This window comes from Cebus imitator, unplaced genomic scaffold, assembly GCF_001604975.1.
Source record: "Cebus imitator isolate Cc_AM_T3 unplaced genomic scaffold, Cebus_imitator-1.0 Scaffold794, whole genome shotgun sequence".
NCBI classification, from domain to species: Eukaryota; Metazoa; Chordata; class Mammalia; order Primates; family Cebidae; genus Cebus; species Cebus imitator.
The window spans coordinates 659,529-665,528 of record NW_016108109.1 but is presented as its reverse complement, the minus strand read 5'-3'; the positions used below and the strand labels follow the sequence as shown (position 1 = coordinate 665,528).

At 40.0% G+C, this 6,000-nt stretch overlaps 1 pseudogene across 1 annotated transcript; it reads right to left on the bottom strand.

Moving 5' to 3' along the window:
* Positions 1–651: 651 nt before the first annotated feature.
* On the bottom strand, positions 652–2,617 carry LOC108297365 (annotated as a pseudogene). Its single transcript, XR_001822180.2, has one exon. The product of XR_001822180.2 is annotated as a lysosomal cobalamin transporter ABCD4-like (transcript).
* Positions 2,618–6,000: the final 3,383 nt, after the last annotated feature.

The window sequence follows — 6,000 nt, the reverse complement described above, 5'->3', positions numbered from 1 at the left end:
GAAATTTAAATGTTTATAAAGGAAACACCTGAATCAGCCGGAGAGTGGATACAGTTTAAGTGTTCTTGAGTCCTTTTATTGTTTAAGGAAAGTAAAAGAATTAATTATGAAATGGTTAAACTAGAATTTCTAAGATAAGCACTAAAAGAATAGAAATATAGAAATAGCATATATTACTTCTAATTCAGCATAGAGAAAAAGATGGAATGAGAAAAATAGTCAATTCACTTAAAAGATTTTTAAAAAGGGAAGAAGAAACAGAAAAGGCAAAAAAAAAAAGAGGCATAGTATGATGAATGTAATTAAATACAAATATATAAATAATTGTAAGTAAATAATTTATAAGTGTAAATTAAACAAAAGATAGAAAGTGACAAAAATGAAAATGTGAAGGAGAACCACCACAACTTGTAAAGCAATAATAATCCAGCTATACCAAAAATGTACAGGAAACATTTGCAATTAGAAGCTTTAAGAAGTTATAAGAAAAACATCTAAAACATAACAGTTCAGAAAAGTTAAAAGTAAAAGATTGGCAAAAGATATGCCACAAAATACTTAGAGAAAGCTGGTATAGTTATATTTTCAAATAAAAATATATTTGGACAAACAATATCACAGTAAATAATGACGGTTAATAAAGTTTTTTAATGATAAAGAAGAGAAAAAGCTGCAATTATTTTTAATGTTTAGCTTTTCTTTGTAAAAAGCTTATATAAAAAAACTTAAATGGTCTTTTGATTAAAGTTAAAAATCTATTGCTGCACAATTTAACTGATTAAAAGATTTCCAGATGTCTTAACTCCAAGAGATTTCTTTCCAACCTGACCTTTCTTTTCTTACAGATCTCACACCTCCAGATTTCTCTTTAGCAAACATGATCTGAAATCATTTGTAGGTAATCAGCACTTCAAGTATATGGAAGCTCTGGCTGAGGCAGTAGAGTCCTCGGAGGCTGAACCCTGGGAGGCTCAGTGTCCCCCCCAGAGACCCAGATGTGGGCTAAGCCCACCACTGCCAGGGCTCCTGCACGGGACCTATGTGGCCAACCTGGGCTCGTTCTTCCCCGTGAGGCCTCCTGGTCTCTCTGAGGGCTGCCGATCCACCAGAGTGTGGCTCTCCTTCCGAAAGCTGGAGCTTCATTCCTCTTTGATTCTCATCAGTTCCCATCTTCCTCCTCCACAGAGTTTCAGAACCAAGGAATGAAACTTCTCAAGGCTCTGTCGATGTCCCACATTGATGAACGTCATCCCCAACTGCTGGCCGATGTGATAGAGCTCGCTCTCCACCTCCTCTGTCAGAGTACTGGTGGCTTCATCAAGCACTGCATACTTCGGCGGCAAGTAAAAGAGTCGGGCAAAGGACAGCCATTGCATCTTCCCCGGGGACAGAACATCATACCAGTTCTAATCCACCTGCTGGTCCAGACCCTCTGTCCTTGCCACCAAGCTGGACAGGCCTGTCAATTCCAAGAATCTCAAGATCCTCTCATATCAGTGGAACCTGAGTCAGGGTAAATCTCCTTCATGGGATATATCACCTGCTCCCAAAGGGTCCCATCAGTAAAGAATGGCTTTTGTGGCAGGAATAGCACCCCATGGGGCCCAAGGTCCGTCAGCATCTGCACTGAGCCCCGTGTGCTCGTCCAGAGGCCGCCCAGAACCCGGAGCAAGGAGGTCTTGCCAGTGCCCGTGTTGCCTGTGATGAGCAGGCTCTGTCCCTCGGAGATCTGTAGGCTCAGATCCTTGCTTAGGGGTTTGTCAGACGAGGGAGCAAAGATGGAGACCCGCTCAAGGAGAAATGCCGTGACTGCTGGCTCTGCTGCTGGCCATCCCGGGGCCTTTGTCCAAGCCCCACTCTCTCTCGCCCAGGATCTCGCAGTGCTGTGACTTCAGGGACATGTCCAGCAGCGTCTCCCGAAGCTGCCCAATCCCGTGCATGCAGCCAGCCACATCGGAGGGCGTTGTGGACAGGTCGATGAGCTGAGTGAAGCAGCTGATGAGGTAGATGCACACAAAGGCATTCTTGCTGACCAGGATACTAAGCTCTGCGGGACTCAGGGCTCCATAGACCCCACTGAAAATGGGGATTGCGATGACAACGTAACTCAGGATGCTGCCCAGATAGTCAAAGGTGTTGGTGCCGTTGTACAGCCAGAGCTCCTTGGACATCAGCTCCCTCTGGGTCTGAAGGAGTCTCTGCAGCCTGTCCTCATGTGCTCTACATGCCCAGCTCTGTGGAAAGCAGCAGGCTCAGCATTCACACGAATCTACATGTGCTTGAACCTAAAATCTCCCTCCAGCTTCTCCTAATGCACCAGCTTCGTCACAATGGGCCCCATCAAAGTTTTGTTCACCAGAGTCCCCAGGATGAAATATCCGAAGATACTCACAGGCCCAAGCCAGCCTGTGCTTTGGAAGCACTGGTAAGTGTAGTAGACGAGGGTGAAGGGGGAGACGATCAGCTTGCTGGCCATGCTGCTGAGCTGCCGGCAGAATCGCTCCACAGCCTGACTGATGCGCTGGTCCGGGTTATCGATGTCATCCCGCAGCACGTTGAGAGTGTAGTACACACGGCCCGTGGAATTCAGAACAATGAGCATGACAGCCAGGAATGTCAGAGTCTTAAATGCTTCCAACTCTTTTTTTCCCAGCACCCCATAGTACTGACTGGGGATCAAGCCAACCTGGTAGATCTCCAATTGTTCTGGCACCAGCTCTGGGCTCGGGCCCTGGGACTGGGCCCCGGGACCGCCATGACCTGAGACCCTATGGACTCTCTAAAATTTTTTTAAAAGCTAAACTGACCAGGAAGAAAGAAACATTTCTGAACTTGGATGCATCTCAACTCATCATCTCAAATTGCAGAAAACAAAAATGACAGAATTAGAGGTAGTGTTTGACAAATCTATTAACATAATGGTAATTGATAGATCAATTAGGTAATACATTTTTTAAGCATGTAGTTGATTTGAACAATATGGTTAAAAAGCTGATAGAGTGTACAACTATGGACTATTCTTCCCAATAAATGCAAAAAATGTACATATTTTTCAGGCATGAATTAATCTTTTCTGAAAAATGTTCTCCTCAACATAATAATAGCAAATGCATTACATTTATTTGTGCCAGGCAGTGTTGCGAACAATTTAGAATACATTTAGTCCTCACAACAATTCCAAGGGTTTGGCATATAAATATTTCCTTTTTATAGATGATAAAGCCAAGGCACAATGAGGCTAAGTGATTTTTCCAAGGTCATACAATCAGAAAATGGAAGAGCTGGGATTTCCAAAGTCTGTTCTCTTACCTACTACATAATATTGCAGAAAAATGTGCACTACTTGGGAATTAAGCTAATAAAAATATGTGCAATCTTATGGAGAACATTATAAAATCTCTTGACAAATATTAAAGAGGACCTAGAGAAAAGAAGAGCTCATGTTCATCATATGAAAGAATCAATGGCAAAAGAGCCAGTTTTTCCTAAACGAATGTATAGATTCAAATCTATAACGTTGTAGACATGCAAAGTTAATTCAGAAATGTACATGAACTACGAAAGGACACAGAATAGTGAAGATATTTGTAAGAAGAATAAAGTACGAGGATTAGTCAGCCAGCTACCAAGACTTCTTGTAAAGATATAAAACAATTTAAGACGGTGTAGTATGACACAGAGTTCGACAAAATGACTAATGAAACAGATTGAAGAGACCGGAAGCAGACTCACACATATACAGAAACTTGATTTATGATGGAGTTTTAATTACATGTCAGGTAAAAAATGGACTTTCAGTTAGAGAGAATATGTTGTACATAACGAAAAAATAAATTTGGGTACCAAACTCTAACCACGATGAAAAATAACCTGTGTGGGTTAAAAACTTAAGTCAAAGACAAAATTGTTTTTTTAAATTTAGAATACAAATAGAAACTACTTTTTCTTTGTGAAAGAAGGATTTTTTTTAGACTAGATAGAATCATGAACCATAAATATATATATATGTTTTATGGCATTAAAATTAGGAACTTGTGTTTATCATAAATGCCATAAAAAAGCATAAAGTAAGTCACACACTGGGAAATAAGTGTTTGTATCTGCAGCACATGAAGGATTGATTTTAAAATATATAAAGAGCTAAAAAGTAAATAAAGACAATCCACATAGAAATGAGTGTTATAAGAAAGCACCTCCACATAATCAGTATGAGTTAGAATTGGCTCAAGCACTAGCTTCTTAGTAAATGTATTATAACAATGTGCATATCCTATGCCCAGGAGTGCCCCCAGAGAACTCTTTTAATATGCACCAGTCTGAGTATAAAAGAATCTTCACAGCACATCAGAGTTTTACAAAACTAAAACACCCAAATGCCCACCAAGTGAATACATAAACTGCACCATTTTAAAAAATGTTAACCCTATATAGCAGTGAACATGACTGATTTACAGCTACACATTACAACTTGGATGAACTAGGAACTAGGTTCAGAATTTTCAGAAAAAAAATACAGGTTTCAGAAGAACCATGCTGTATGCAGTATGGTTGCACGTATATAAACATACAAAGTTAAATCACACATTGTTTAGAGTTACAAACTTACGTGGCATAATTATAAAGCAAGATAATAATAAACATAAAATTCAAAATAGTGGTTCAGGCATGCACAGAACTGCAATGTCATAACCATGTTCTTTTTCTAAAAGTGGGTGTTGGGTAGACGTCATTCACTGACTCTTTGAAGGCAAGTTGATATTGTAGCATAGTATTCATCACTCAAGTATTGTAGATCTGCCATTGAAATCTTATGCCATTGTTCTAAAAGTAAAATAGAGAAACAGTGAAAATGAAAGACCCATTTCAGCTCTTGATGACAACAAATGCATAAAGACAGGCACAGGTTGCTTCTTCTCCTTGAGGTAATTGTTGGAACCTGGCATGCCTTATGCCATGATCTGGGCAAACTCTCTGAGCCAGTGAGAACTGGAGAGAGGGGAAGACAGTGGGCCTTAGAAAATTAGGTTCAGAAGAGGATATGATCAGCACAGTTGAAGCCAGGGAGAAGGGAGATGTCAGATTTCATGGAACAGCAACAAAAGAGTTTGAGATCACAGATGACACATACCCCAAGGACACTCAGTATGTTCTGGAAGGATTTTGAGGAGGGACTTGAGGAACTCCCACAAAAACAAGGAGAAAAGAATAGAGTCAGGAAAATAGTTTTATAACTGCCTAAGGTTGGCATTTTATTTTTATTTTATTTTATTTTACTTTAAGTTCTGGGGTACACGTACAGAACATACAGGTTTGTTATATAGGTATACACGTGCCATGGTGGTTTGCTGCACCCATCAACCCATTGTCTACATTAGATATTTCTCCTAAAGCTATCCCTCCCCTAGCTCCCCACCACCCAGCAGGCCCTGGTATGTGATGCTCCTCTCCCTGTGTTTATGTGCTTTCATTGATAAACTCCCACTTATGAATGAGAACATGTGGTGTTTGATTTTCTGTTCTTGTGTTAGTTTGCTGAGAATGATGGTTTCCAGCTTCAGCCATGTCCCTGAAAAGAACAAAAACTCATCCTTTTTTGCGGCTGCATAGTATCCCACAGTGTATGTGTGCCACATTTTCTAAGAAAAGTGGGCATCTGTTATTTGTTTACTTATAATGAATACTATTAAATTACTGTGGCCAGAGAGTGCATATATGTTTCATCCTAGCAGTATGTTACCAAATGAAAAAGAATAAACACTTTTTGCGTAAAGGCATAAATCCAACAGAACATCTATATAACAACTTTAAGTATGTCTGATGCTAGATACTAGGGATACCATTTTTTTTAAAAGGAAGGTTCACGTTATGGTAGCACTAAAGTCCTCTTGAATTAGTCTAATACTATTAGGTGTAACCAGATTTAACTCAATATCTAATCTAGGACAAGCATGAATGTGGAAAGAGGCCTGTGCAAACACGTTTCCTTCAACTTATAAAGGG